Source organism: Branchiostoma floridae, chromosome 18, assembly GCF_000003815.2.
Source record: "Branchiostoma floridae strain S238N-H82 chromosome 18, Bfl_VNyyK, whole genome shotgun sequence".
NCBI lineage: Eukaryota > Metazoa > Chordata > Leptocardii > Amphioxiformes > Branchiostomatidae > Branchiostoma > Branchiostoma floridae.
Window position 1 is genome coordinate 4,874,989 of NC_049996.1, and position 14,551 is coordinate 4,889,539.

At 38.3% G+C, this 14,551-nt stretch overlaps 1 protein-coding gene across 2 annotated transcripts in view; it reads left to right on the forward strand.

Moving 5' to 3' along the window:
- The first annotated feature begins 464 nt into the window (after positions 1-464).
- LOC118405292 (titin-like) overlaps positions 465-14,551 on the forward strand; it is a 27,180-nt gene continuing 13,093 nt past the window's right edge. The window contains exons 1-2 of one of the 2 annotated variants that reach the window (XM_035804718.1): positions 465-588; positions 3,468-3,552. The gene's annotated coding sequence lies outside the window, so the exon portion shown is untranslated. Of the gene's footprint in view, positions 589-3,417; positions 3,553-14,551 lie in introns of those variants that run through there. The other variant, XM_035804719.1, reaches the window with a different exon arrangement.

Consider the following 14,551-nt stretch of genomic DNA (forward strand, 5'->3'; position numbering starts at 1 on the left):
TTTGACAGGAAAGAAAGCTATCTCATGTTATCTATACGTAAAAATCTGTTAAACTGGTCCTGTTTTGACAGGAAAGAAAGCTATTTGTTTGATGGGGGCAGACATTGTGTTCTAACTTGGGATAATCCAATTCAGTGGCGAAAGGGATGGCCTAAACTCATCTTAATGTGTTCTAACTTACAAAAAAACCTACAATACCATACAAACATGCCATACATTTTAAAGATGCAATATATTTTGTCTCTTTACTGCTTTTATCCCTTCAGCATTTTGTCTAAGAGATGATGCAGCTAAAAATTCCCAAGACGACCCCGTGTTTAAGTACGCACTGCCCTATTCAAATATTTATCCGCCCGTGAGCCAGACGTTATGCAAAGTCCACAGGTTTAACTAATAGTTGTGTCACCATGTGACGTGGAGAATTGTCGCAAACGCCATTTTGTTTTGCAGGTATACGGTACCTGTTTCACTCGTTTTTGACTTTCTGCATTCGATCAACCTAGCTTGCGGCATAGACACTCAGACGTTGTGCTTCGAGACATCGGACAATCTACCCGGAACTTCAATGACGACAGTGCCTGTCTTAAGGTAATAAATCGCAATAGGCACAATTGTAGAGTACCGTATTTTGTTAGATACAGTGAACAATATGATTTACCAGGCTTACAGAAATTCCCTTCCAGTTTGCCAATAATTCTTCAGCAGTTCCGCTTGACGGTGGTTATATACAGAAATGTAAGCACAGCAGTTTAACTAAGTATGTAAAAAAAAACATCCCGGCTGCAACTCCTGGCATGTATTTTGTTTCGCTCGCTACGATACGAATAATGTAAGAATCATGAAAGAATTATTTTCCTTAGTTTGCAATTGCAACCGGAAATCTTCGTTAGGTGAGGTTTATAATACATTTCATGGGGAAATATATCCTTTACCTATTCTGGAGAAAATGGAGGTTCATTTGATCCATGGGAATTTTCTCCAATTTTCCCGCTTAGATATTTCATATTGGAAAGTTACTTAGATTTATGGCGCAGAAAATTTTACATCACGTTGTGAATACTTTTATTTGATGTTTTGGCTCAAGACTACTTACACACACTAGTCATTTTCTCAGAGTTTATGAATACATACAGTTTCTGTATTCTTTAGATAAGACAGAGCAAATGGATGAATTTAGTTTTAAGGAGCAACCATATTTAACAAGTAATTGAAAAAGACCTGTTAGTTAATCTAAGCGGGAAGGTATGATAAAACGTCTTCAGCTGGATACCCCTTGCTTGGGGGGTGTTTTAGGCTTTGTTGGTGTGTGGGTTGGTTTCCTGAACAGGAAAAATAACTATTAATTGATGAAAATAAGAGAACGTACACAAAGAGAACGTACAGTGTTTTAAACGGTGTAAATCTTTTATCATTCACTAACTGCGATCACCTAATACCCCCCTCACATTAGGCGCGATTCGATCGGACGACTAGTCTGCGAGCTCTAAATTACGAGGAGGTATGACCCTGACGGGAAGGGGGAACTCTGCCATTTCTTCGTCGGCATCAGGGTCATGCCTTCTCGTTAAACCATCTGTCTAGGACAGGGATAAAAATGGCCAAGATTCATTTTACCCGACCTCTTGTTTCAGTCCAGCCCAAATTAAAAGTGTTTCAAACTAGACTTTGGCTTGCGGTGGGGTACATCAACAGCATATTTGCCTGCATCTGTTCACTGGGGCTCAAAGAGTTGCCATGCTATTACACGTTATTCAAAGTGAAAAATTCTCACTTTCCCCTCCCATATATAAACATCTTTAACTTAATTGTTCAAATCCATCTGATCCTGTTTTGTAACTTCCATCAGACTTCCGCTTCCTCTCTAGGGTGCGGCTACTTTTGTCATCATCACCACTAGGGTCGGGTAGGGTTGGTTACCGGTACAGAAAATTCGGGTACAAGTTAAGTATGGTCCAGGTCAAGAATATCAGGTCCAGATATGGACCTGATCGTCTATGAAAACTTGTGAGTGGATGATACTCTGAGTATGGAAGATGCTACAGTATCTGACGTCAATTGGCTTTTAATAAAACTTTATCTTCATGTAAACAACACTAACTGCATCGGTTTTAGACAATGTTTGGCCGTCGAAGCTTGGGAAAATGATTGTCAACTCTCCTTATTGTTTTTCTTTTCTTTGAACAGTAAGTCCCAAAACATTTAAGGAATCGGTCCACCATTTGGTCTACTGATTTTTTTAAGGTCCGCTTTTTCTGGACCGGTCCAACAAGATAAAAACTGTTTTGTCACATTAAGCCCAAAAACATGCTTTGTAATTCACAAGTCTTTTTTCTTTTATGTGCAGGTCTAAATAACTGTACGTTCTCAGTTTTGTACATCTTCGCGCGTTTATGTGTCTCTATACACTGGTATTTCTACTAACAAGAAGCAAACGTTTATGTTGAATTAAGATCTACCTTAACGTAGGTCGTTGTCCTTTTACATTGCTGTGAAAGAAGTTATTTCACAAAACTTGCAGTTTGGCCTTCACCCATTTGAGGATATTCACCTCCTACCTTTATTGTGCGAGTTATTTATTACAACATATCCTAGCTAAGTTTATCTGGAACAGTAAAGCCAGAAAAGAGATTTGGGCTTCAGGCATGCTGTTACATCTACAGAAATAAATGATGAATACAACACCTGAATTCGCACTAGCATTTCCCATTCAAATGTTGTGCTGTTATGCAAATAACGACGTATGTGGAAGCTGTCTATTTAGGCTGCAGGATAGCCTACATAGATCCTACAAAAATTGTGTTTGGAGACCATAGGCAACCTTCTTAAAGCGTGTCTAAAAACGGAGCCTTCCTTCCGTAGTGCTATATGTAAGGTTGCCTAACAGTGACACTGATACCAAGCATCACCTTTAATAAGACAAATAACCACACTACATCCCAGAATATGACTATAGAGATGATACAGTCGAAGCAATTCGCATGACGCACGCACTGCGCATGCCCCCTCAAATACAATATGTTAAGTGGCATCGAGACAGACACGTACGTCTACAGGTTCAGCAAATAGTAATGTTGCCATGTAGGCATAAATAGAAGTCCAATATGACTGCTGAGTAATCTCAAATCAACGGTACCTGTTTCACTAGTACTCAGTCAAGTACTGTACGGGGAAACTATGTTAAAGAAATTTGGTCTACTCAGTCATAACTATGTTAAAACACGATTCAAAAGATGGCGATGATGCAGTTGAAAAATTCCCATGACGATCCCGTGTTTTTTTAATGCGCACGTCCCTCTTCAAATAATTACTCACATATACTTATTCAAAGTCCACAGGCTTAGCCAATAGAATGTCACCATGTGGGTAAACATAGCCGCTGAGTAACCCCGCCATCTTGTTTTTCATTTCTGCAAATGTACAGTACCTGTTTCACTCGTTTGTTAATTTCCTGCGTACGTCCTACCTAGGGTGTAGCAGACGCTACAAAGGCTGTATTTCGAAACTAGCGACAATCTACAAAAGAGGTGTCTGAAGAAAGTGCTTGTCGTGAAGGTAAGTTTCAGCACAATTTTAGAGTTGTACCTTTGGTGTAACATTATCACTGACATTGTTTGCCTGGTTTTTAGAAGTTCCCTTCTAGTACGGTTACCGTAGCAGTTTGTCAGCGGTTCCATTTGATAGTGGCCATATAGAGACATAATTACATATGAAATATTAAGTCGTTGAGTGGTTTTTAATTTCATTTATTTTGCTTTCCGTTCAATACGCACCGTATATGATTCATCGTAATACATTTTTTTAAAATTCTTGTATCCGCGACAAAAAAATATGTATAATGAGTCCCTTACTATATCTTACTTGGGCCAGATTACAGATCCCTACGGCTCTTTCAACTCAGTCTATATTTCACAGTATTGCAGAGAGATTCGAAATTGTATTGCACGGGCTTTCTTAAAATGATTTAAGTGCACTTTGTGTACGACAGTGTTAAACAGTCAAAAAATATTGTTAACGTTACATTTTTTCGTTCGAGGACCCTAATGTTTCTGTCGCATTACTTTTTTTTGTTTGGGGGCTGGTACGACGATCCATTCATGGAGTCAAATCGCCTTTTAGCTGCCCAGTAATTCTATGTTATTTGCGATCGAGCTGGTACGTATACATAGGGTGGGAATGAATACACGGTGATGTATTTCATACTTAACCTCATAGTCGAATGTATTCATTTTTTGTGGGCTTCTGCCTTCAAATCAATTTTTACAAATCCCCCAAGTTAAAACAAAGTCCCCTTGTGTCGTAGCAGATTGGTACCATCATATTGTATTCGTTTGGTTATCTTCTTCGAACACAAACACGATCAAATTTTCGACCTCCAATAAATCATGATTGATCCTTAGGAAGACGACAGTGGTCGGTGAAGATTTGATCCGTGTAAATCTTCGTGTTGGGAAAAAAAGCATCATGCTATTATCATCAACACAGATGGGGGTTCAAACTAAGCGTTATTCTTTCTTGAGTCCATTGCCATTGAGCTGTGATAGATGTTATGTAATAATATTTTCCATGTGGGTAGACATTTGTCAAAGGAAGGAAAAGTGTATGAATTTCTTTCATTTGTAATTTCCATCTATTTTCATCTACTTACTATTATAGAACACGACAGACCTTGGTGTTTTGTAGCTTTGGTTTCTTTGGAGTATGCTAGATGTGATGTTTGCAGCTAGGGATGGCGATTGGTGGACACTTTAGTCCAAAAATGTAATCGAATCGGTCTAGCCTAAAGAATGTAGTTTTTGCGTTATCGGCGCGCTGTTGTATGTTGCACGTGAGACATTTGAAACAATTCACAAGAATAGGAATGTCAGTGCCATTGCCCTATAACATTGCCGTTTCCGCCGACGTATAGTGTATATAGGACATCGGTTGTGTATTTTGTTGAAGGACATTTCAATATAATCTACATCTTTGTGCATGTAGGTGCATGCCAAAATTTCCATAGCGCACGGCGTTGATCCTCATGATCTAATGTCAAGGTCCAATCATACAAAGTTCACATGTTTCATCAGCTCATTCTCACATGATTCACCAGACGAACAAAGTTTACATCCCTCTGATTATTCAAGGCTTTTCTTTTTTTATCAGTCGTCTAGTTCTATTTTGGTGTCAAAAATTGAAAGACTGAAAGAAAAAAAAACTGCTTGCTTTCAAATTCATGTGGACCCTTTACAAATGGACGGAGCTTGTTCGACGTCCGTCCAACACAATTTGTCAATGAGATCATTGTACTATGTCTTGAACATGGACGAAGTTAGCAGACTAATCTTGTAAAAAACGTTTGAGTTCTGAGTTGTGGGAAATATGTAGAGCTTGGGATTATTTATTTGAGTGGGCGGGCACACTGAAAACAATAATATCAACAGAAATGTTGCCATACAATAATACAAAAACTACTACAAGAGCCACAAAGTAAACAAAGCAGTCTGATTCACTATGTTACAATAATTTTGCCAAAGTGAAAATCGGGCGAACATCGGAAAAATGCCGGAAAAGTCCGTCCGAGTTGCAGGCTGCTAGTCTTCAGACATGAAGAATATATGATCTCACATCCAAACCAATAGCAAAAAAGGAAGTACTGTCTTGGTGTCAAATTGTCTTTTATTTTAAGAGGTACACTGCATTCTTAGAAAAGTTCATACAGTAGTCTTTATCATCTTATATTACGGACCAATCTTTCTACTAAAGTTGAAAGCCCAAAACAAAGGCACGCGTTCAACACAGGTGTCAAATTGATTCGTTGACAATTAAAATTCTACCGGAGCCCTCCCAAGGTCACCAGCACGACGCTCGCCCAAACACGCCCAATTTGTCAAAAGTCGGACGGAATATCGTCTAGTTATTGTAGGAAACCCGAACGAGTCTGGCGCGGGGCCGAAGAGTTTGTGCAAAGTCCCACCGAAAAAAGAGAGTCTAAAACCGTCGGATTGTCGCTCGGGTATCGGCCAAGTCTTGGCCATTGTACGGAAAGCTCTGGTCGAGCTACATGTAAACATTGACAAACTCTCCGAGCTATACAATCGCCTAGTCACGTTTAGCTTTGAAAATCAATACTATTTGCCAAAGGTTACGCCAGACGCTGTGCAAAGTAAACATAGCCATCTAATTACGCACTTTGTTTTCTATGAAACTATGGAAATCACATACGTGATTGGGGGGTGGGGCGTCTATTTTGGGGTTGCAGGGCTGCTGTTGCTGTGGACTTCAAGGCACGTTGCTTTGTAGTTTGGAAAAGTTTTATTGGTTTTTAATGAATTGTTGTCTTGACCAATCTCTAAAAGTCAGCGAAGATAAAAGTCAAAACTCAAAAAGTCAGCGAAGATAAAAGTCAAAACTCAAAAAGAATCAATCCACTGCAAATTGGTAAATGTAATAGGAAAAGATACTCGACTGCCTAGAGGGAGAACAAGTATATCTAAATATCGCATGCACAGCACACAATTTAATGTACAATATGGCATTGTGAAGACTAAATTGATTCGTACACAATGCTTGAAAATATGCAAAGAAACCTCCTGCCTGCCTAATTGTATTAATCTCGACATGATAGATAAATGCATGGCGCCACCTGGCGTCGGTTCTCTGTGTTGCATTAACCGAGAACAGATGACGAAACATAGTAGTCATATGATGTTTACTATGGCTGTACAAATAGCGAGGTGGAATGTAAATATTGACACGCTTAGTCGTGTGCTTAAAGCTGTCGATGGAGCAATGACCGATGACCCTAGCACGTAGTGCACGCGCAAAGTGGAGGTCAAAGTACTACCAACTACTAGAAAGACTTATCACATATACTCACTCATTCACTCACTCACTCTCACTTACTCTTACTCATTCACTCATTCACTCATTCACTCATTCACTCATTCACTCACTCTCACTCACTCATTCACTCATTCACTCACTCACTCACTCACTCACTCACTCACCCACTCACTCACTCACTCACTCACTCACTCAATCACTCACTCAATCACTCACTCAGTCACTCTTTATATTGAATTAGGTAACCTAAAATGTTTAATTGATCTTGGCCACATGCTTATAGGGATTTTTTATGGAAATTTAGGGAAATTAGTATACAACATTTCAGAATTATTCTCTTTAGAGCACGGGGATTGGTTTTGTTAAGACAAAAATAAATTTTAGCTGTTGTACCCTGGCACTCAACCTGAACTGGTAGAGGCCAGAGGGGTGAATGATCTCAAGGTCATGAAGACTGTAAGTTCTCTTGCAGGTGCAGGCCTGGGTATGTCTATAACTTAATCAAATAGGCAGCCAAAGACCTAGATTGAATCAATGTCATGAGGAGGATTTAGCAGCCAACCAACAGGCCTGGTGTTATCTGGAAAAGTCCATTCATGACTGGGGCCATTTAAAAAAAATCAATTTTGGACTTGGTTGCTTATACAAAAGGCTATGTTTTCAGTTAGAGTATTCCAGGATTGGTCTATTTTGAAATTTCTTTTACGAAAAGGGATTTTTTAAATTCATTTTTTATTCATTTTTGGATTGGTGACTATGTCAAAGCCTTTCAGTGGGAGTATTTTTGGACTGGTCTATCTTGCAATTTTACATAGGGTGTGCTGGAAGAGTCCATTCATGCACGGGGTGGGGGTGGTTTAATCCTGATAAGGACCCTGTCAAAGTCTTTCAGTGGTAGTTTTTTAAAATTAATTTTTGGCTTAGATGTGAATAATAAAATCAATCTTTGAGCAGAAGTGTTCCATTTTCACACTTGGGTGATGTTGGTACAGTCTATTGTTGCATGGAAAGGAAGATGGCTGAAATATGTTGTATTTGCTCTCAAGCAAATGTTGGTCTTTCTAGTATTGTACCTAATATTCAGTTTCTTCCTTGGAGAAAAATACATATATTATCATTGTTACTACGAGGCGTAGGTTTACCTCTGGCGAATTATTTTAGTTGGGTAATGAAACAACTCTTTGCAGCTGTATGATTTTCCATAGTTACGTGTATATGTAGTTTGGCATGTAGTCTGCTCTTTAGTTCTTTTTTAATCAGGTTTGTAGGGCCTGATGTTACCGCCATGAATATGAAGAGCGGCCCATAGCGATAACTGTAGCAGCATCTCTTGTCCCTAAGTCAGAAACATCAACCTTAGGCAAGCTTGACTTCACTGACTCAATAGGCGAAGCAGGGGTAACGAGGCTGCTCGAGAAATTCCCTACCCCATTTTGGCCGGGATGGTTTGATCCGCTCACATCGCACCATCTGTAAAATGTTGTCTCCGATTTGGGGATCAAATGTACATGATATAATTCTTAAGGTTAAGAAGCACAAAGATAAGTTGAATGTTTAATATAATTCTAGAACCCTAGCTAATCGAAATATTGTATTAGAACAGCCTACAACGTCCTATGAGATACATGACTTGGAATATGTTCTTCTTAACTATTGCAAAATGCTACTCTGTGTCCCTAGAGGCTCTGTAAACGCCGCCATCAGAGGTGAATTAGGAATGTTTCCATTATATATTGATATGCAAACACAACTTATTAAATACTGGCTTAGACTATGTACCCTACCCAATGATAGAATTGTAAAGAAGGCATATGACACAGCAGTTGAACAAGAACTAGACTGGACTGTCCATGTTCAAGATATTTTGTGTAGGCATGGTTTCCAAAGTGTTTGGCTTAGTCCTGTTGTGTTGATGCCAAACACTTTGGTAACATATTCAAAGAACGTTTAAAAGACACATTTCTCTCTGGCTGGCGTCAAGAAATAAACAGTTGTAATAAACTAAAAACCTATTCCCAAATCAAAAGTCAGTTCATACTTGAAAATCACCTTTTGTCAGTTCGTAATATTTAAGCTTTTGCTGTTAACAAAACCAAATTAAGAACCAGTTCACACTGCTTGGAAATAGAAAGAGGTCGGTACCGTAATATACCAACCAATCAGAGGCAATGCCCTTCGTGTAAGGATGGTGTTGAAGATGAGTATCATTTTCTAATGACATGCCCTACATATAGCGTAGATAGACAAAAATTAATGGATATGATCACAAGTAAATCCAGCACACCTTTACCAAAGACAAACACATGTACTTTCAATCTACTTATGTCATGTCCAGACTACTTATCTTCGTATTTGGGCCAATACATTTGTAATGCTCTAAAAAGTGAGAATCTATTGTACAATAACGGACCAACTTGTTAAACTTGCATATTACACTATGTCAATACGCCATTGATGTTCACATTTCACGGCGGTCGGTTGCTAGGGTATTCTTTCCCGTTGCTATGCGAGTTCGACAGAGTATCGGGTTACAAGAGGCCTACTTTTTGCTAACCGTAAAATATTTCAAAATAAACAAGATGTTATGACAAGGAAAATGTATTCAAAATAAGATTAAATTCGCAATTTTAGATAGTTTTAATCTTCCCGTTTGAATTGAGATGGTTGTTTTGTTTCGATTTTGTTTCCAAAGACGATTATTTTCTGTTTCAAGGAAGGCCTTCAATTCGACCATACTCTTGATAAGATGGGCCGCAAGTGCCATGGCAAATTCTCGATTTTTATATTTTTCGTCATCTGAGAGGCAAATAAAACTTTCTGTTTTTGGGATTTTTTAATTTTTAATTTTAAGTAAAGTTACAGTCAAAAATATGCGTAAAAATGGCATTTTTCGCACTTAATTACCAATAATTCAAAATCTAAGGCATTTTTAAAAAATCCCAAAAACAGAATTCTCGGGAAAACCGTTGGGGTCATTTTGAGCCGTCAATGAGTTATGTTGGACTCTTCTTGGTGGAGATCTTAAACGATGTTTACACGCATGTCATGCCGCACGGAGAGCGGGAGGGTGTAATTGATACCGGTGTAAACAACACTTATGATATTCAAGGTCACCAACAAAAACGCCAGTAGCGTCGTTACATATTACAGGTCCCAAACAAAGTGAAAGCATAGATGTACTGTCCAGAAAATTGTTTATATTGGTTTTAAAACTATATTTTTCGCCTGATTCAAGTTAGTTGGGGGGAAAATGCCAGAAAGCACGGTTTTACCTGTAATGACCGCAGATGACCTAAATAGAACACGGGTTCGGTTCGAATTACGTCAGATGGAACATCATGGAAGAAGGTTCGAATTCGGCTAGACATGGGAGGTTTTGAGCCCGTATTTGACCACCGTGTTTCTATACTATATTTGTATGCAGTTTTAGAACTTAGACGAGTATCATTGTATTAATTGACCTGTTACTGTTGCCTTACAATTGTACCATGTACAAATGTTGTGCAATAAATTTCATTCATTCATTCATTCATTCATTTGGCGGGTTCTTTTATAACGTGCCCGGGGTATAGCTCTCCCTAGACACGGACCTCCATTTAACGTCCTATCCGAGGGACGGTACTCATTTTCACCTGAGTAAAGTGAGGAAAGTCGTGTAAAGTGCCTTTCCCAAGGGCACAAGATCGGTAACACGGCAGCCGGATTCGAACCCGCGACCTCTCGGTCTCGAAGCAAACACGGACCTACTGCGCTACACGGTCGCACAAAAATGCTTGAAGATAACACAATATTTTCCTTCATGGTAGCTGTTTATGTTTATACAAGAAATGTAATAATTTCCAAAAACAACCCTTTGGGGGGGATTTTAGACCAGGTCATTGATATCTCCGGAGCTCCGTGTTCTTAGGCATTATTGCCAAGCAGATGTTGCGTGACTTTGTCTGATCGTTTTATGCTCATTTTGTTGTCCGCCGGCGAACAGCTGACATCGTCAATTCGAAAATCCGCTGTTTTTTTTATTTATTCAAAAACACATAACAAGGACCAAGTGTCCCACCACCCCAAGACATACAGTAGTCTTCAGTAGTACCAATTTGCCTATTGAGTACAATGAAAACGAAAATTAACAAAATTAGAGTTGTTTATGGCAGACTGATCTTTATAAGGAATGTGTTATGCATACGTTGCCTTGGTAAGTTATGAGAAATGTTCTTTTTCTCCTGTTCGTCATTGATTATCTGTTTGGGACTGTCAATGTCATCGGCATAGTTATGGCTGTTTTGGTGGAACTTAAAAATGAAATATAACAGATGACTTACGTATTCTGACATTTTGTGGCTTATACGACAACAGCTGTCGTAGTGGACCAACTGTTTCCGATATTGCGGACAAGTCTAGTTTTATCTTTTATATGTTTGAGACTGCCAATGCCTTTAGCATAGTATATATCGTTGTGTCTGATTTTGCGGAATTTGCTGATGTAATTTAACCCTATCCAGACCGGGCTTTTTGGGGATACCTAGGACGGGGGGGGGGGGGCTCTTTTGACCCCCCCCCCTTCGTAATTTCAAAACGGCTTAAGTTACGATCATCAAATTTGGAGGGGATGATGTACTAGTTAAGTTTTATATATTCTGTAAGTTTGGTATCGTTATAACGTAATATGACGTAATTATGACGGCATAATGTCATATTTTAGGCTAAAATCGTCTACATATTAAATTTCCGCTATACTTAAAGGAATTCAAGAAAACGATGACTATTTAGGTTATCGTATTGGTGTCTAAGTCTGCCAAAACTTTTGTTGCCAATGACGAAGAAATTGACGCCAATATGACGTCAGAAAATGACGTCATTTGTCCGCCATCTTGGATCGACAAGCTTGAATTTTCTAAAATACGATTTTTTCCACATATAACCCCAAAACCCAATGGAAGTGGACTAAAAAGGTTCAAATGATTGTGTTTTCTAAGAAAATAAAAGATTCTGACGGAATTTGAGTAAAAATAACATGTATTTATCGTTAAAACTGGCATTGTCCGCCATCTTGGATTTTGACCCATGACGTCATCAAATTAGCATAAATTATGAATAATTAATCAGAAATGTAATTTAAAATTACACAGGATCTTAATGATATAGATAAACAAGTTTGGTTTAGCAATAAAGCTATGAAATCCCATAATTCAAACTGAAATTAGTAAATTTTGTAAAATATGCCTGTCAGAAACCCGTTGCCATGGCAACCCGAAAAATCATACACTAAATTTTTTTTCGCAGAATTGTTGCTAACAATATTTTAGGAAAAGTCACTAAGTTTCGTAGTCCTAGCACACGTCGTTCGGCAGTTATCCGACGTCAAAGTTGGCGCAGGCACTTTTAGCCCCCCCCCCGGTCTGGATAGGGTTAACAGATGACTGTCGTATTATGTGTGGTTCATACGAAAACAGCTGACGTCGTGGTTAGGTGCACCATCTTGGATTGGAACTTGAGTCCAAAAAAATTTAACTCCATTCGCTAACCAACTACTCCACGAAACATCACGATATAGCGTGCATTTGCGAGTACAACTGTACTAGTCTGACGGAACGCGTAATTATACGAGAGAAAATAAACTGCAAGTCCAGAATTTCTAATTTTGAATACGTATACCTCTACTGTCTCTTCACCTTTTGGTCATCAAATTAAAGTTTTTAAAACTGATAATAGAACATCTGTAGTGCACAAGTAAACCCCGCATGGTGATAAACGACAAACAATTATGCCTGCACGGTTAGAGTTCATGACATTTACATGAAAGTCAATATTGCTTATACAGGGTTCGCAGTGAAGCCATAATAATCAGAAATTAAATTGCCCGGAAACCATGTTGGCTGATGATTGGATTAAGCAATGGCATCTTCTTGTGTTCTAAGTATACCAACATTGGGCAGATGACGTCAAGTGGAAAGCCTGTGTAAAAAAGTGGAACTCATAGAGTTCAACCTGACCCATCTTACACCGATAAGGTACATAACTGGCCTATCCCCACTTCAACAGCTCAGGTACGGTCCTTTCTGGGTCTATCATTCTAAAGTAGGAAGTTCATGCGGCGTTTACTGAGACTGCTGAACCACTAAACGTTGTGACAAAAAAAGGAACACATATCACATGGACTTATATATTCGATGTTCAAATGAACAATTCTCCCCTTTTGGGAGGGGTTTTGAAGGACGCGAAAACTTTCTTCTCGCATAACACCTAAACGGTTTACACGATAGCCACTAAATTTCGTGACTTTTTCCTAACTTCAGTTTTGCAATACTTTTACAAATTTCGATAAGTATTTTATCTTGTTTTCATAGCGACCTGAAAATCGCCATTTTCGTTTCTAACAATGTATTTTTCATGTTTTCTTGCAACATTATCGCCTTTTTTATTATGAAAAACATTTTATACAATTTAACATATTTCCTTATAAAATTTGCATAAATTATGCTAATTTAGTTACGTCATAGGTAAAAAAATCCCAGATGGTGGTCAATATCACCAGACCAAGTATGACTAGCTTATTGTCCCGTAAAATTCTACCTGTAACTTTTCTATATATACTATAATCCATATGATTGTTTGCTAAAATGTATTTTTGAGAATTCAACTTGGCTGACCAAAGATGGTGGAACTCAGCTGATATCGTGAATATGTATAACGTCATCCTATGGCACCATTTGACGTCGTTTATGCTGCCATTGGCAAAAAAGTCATATGAGACATAATTGTTCTGTTATCTAAACTTTCTGTTACGTCTTTGCTGTACAATTACATAGATGACGATATTACTGACATTATAATGCGAATAAATTTCTTACAACCCTGAAATTTTACCTAAATATTGTGCTCTAAAATGTGGTGGTCATAACATAAGTCGTTTAGGAGTTACATGAGTTTAAACGCGATCCTTAAAAGCCCCCTCCCCGCTAAAATTGATGCTAACACAGATGTCATTCAGAAAATAAAACTAACGTGATCTATCTCAAATATAGGGCTCTGTATTCATTTTTGTCCGAGTTGTTGCCTCCGTTAAAAAAACAACAACAAAGGTCCACGTCCATTTTATGTTTACTCGTTTGACCTTTTAACTGCGGCAGATCTTCTCCTTTTGTACCTTCTGCTATAGACATGATCATCTTGGGTTTGGGTCACACATAGCTTTGGACGGAGTTATGTAGGTTTGCACCTTCCAACAGCCTGATATGGAAAGACAGCGGTTCTTTTCAAATGCCTGACCATAGCTGGACCGAATAAATGATATTTGGTACAAGATAGATTAGAGAAATATACAAATTGATGTAATTTATGAAAACTTGGGCATGATTTTCATATCTAATGGATGAAATATACACTCGCGTTTTTCTTATTACGCTACAATACACTTAGCTTATGTGAATCCCATTGACAGAAACATATCCAAAAATACAAGTCAAATTCAATGATTACTTAGTGGTATTCGGTTTGATTTCTTTTGATATGTGCCATGTGTAAGTTGAATCTGTGCATCTCCGCTAGTATATTATCTAAATGTGTATAATGTTTTAGTGATAAATCATGAAATGTAAACATGAGGTACTTTGTATGAGAACTATGTATCTAATATTGATAGTTAGATAGAGAAGATAAATTGATCACGCTAACCGGAAATTCTATGCAGAATTAAGTAATAGATAGATGATGGGCGTGGCTTGATTATGTG